The sequence below is a fragment of the Capsicum annuum genome, unplaced genomic scaffold (genome assembly GCF_002878395.1).
Source record: "Capsicum annuum cultivar UCD-10X-F1 unplaced genomic scaffold, UCD10Xv1.1 ctg73296, whole genome shotgun sequence".
Lineage (NCBI taxonomy): Eukaryota > Viridiplantae > Streptophyta > Magnoliopsida > Solanales > Solanaceae > Capsicum > Capsicum annuum.
Window position 1 is genome coordinate 5255 of NW_025883294.1, and position 778 is coordinate 6032.

Sequence of the window (778 nt, forward strand, 5' to 3'; positions counted from 1 at the left end):
ATTTTTGAATTGGATCAATACTTCCAATTGAATAAGTATCAATAAAGAATCCATGGATAAAGATACAAAGTTGATTTCTAATCATAACTAAATCTTCAATTTCTTATTTGTAAAGAAGAAAGTGAAGCAAAATAGTTATTAAACGATGACTTTGGTTTACTAGAGACATCAACATATTTTTTTAGCTTGGTGGAAACAAACTCCTTTTCCTTAGGATCCTATTAAATAGAAATAGAGAACGAAATAACTAGAAAGGTTGTTAGAATCCCCCTCTTCTAGAAGGATCATCTACAAAGTAATTCATTTTATCTGTATTCAGACCAAAAGCTGACATAGATGTTATGGGTAGAATTCTTTTTTTTTTTTTGAATTTTGTTCACATCTTAGATCTTATACATTGAATCATCTCCATAAGGGAGCCGAATGAAATCAAATTTTCATGTTCGGTTTTGAATTAGAGATGTTAAAAAAATGAATCGACGACAACTATAATACCTAGCCTTCCAAGCTAAAGATGTGGATTCGATTCCTGCTACCTGCTCTATATCTATTTATTCTAAATATTTTAATCTATTCATTAAATCAAATTTAGTTTATTAGTATTAGTATATAATTGAATATACAATTCAAAAAATTATTTCAAATCAGATTCTTTCTATTTTTTTTCAAATAAAAAGTTAAAATACGAAAAAAAAAATCAGAATGAAAAGCGTCCATTATCTAATGGATAGGACAGAGGTCTTCTAAACCTTTGGTATAGGTTCAAATACTATTGGAT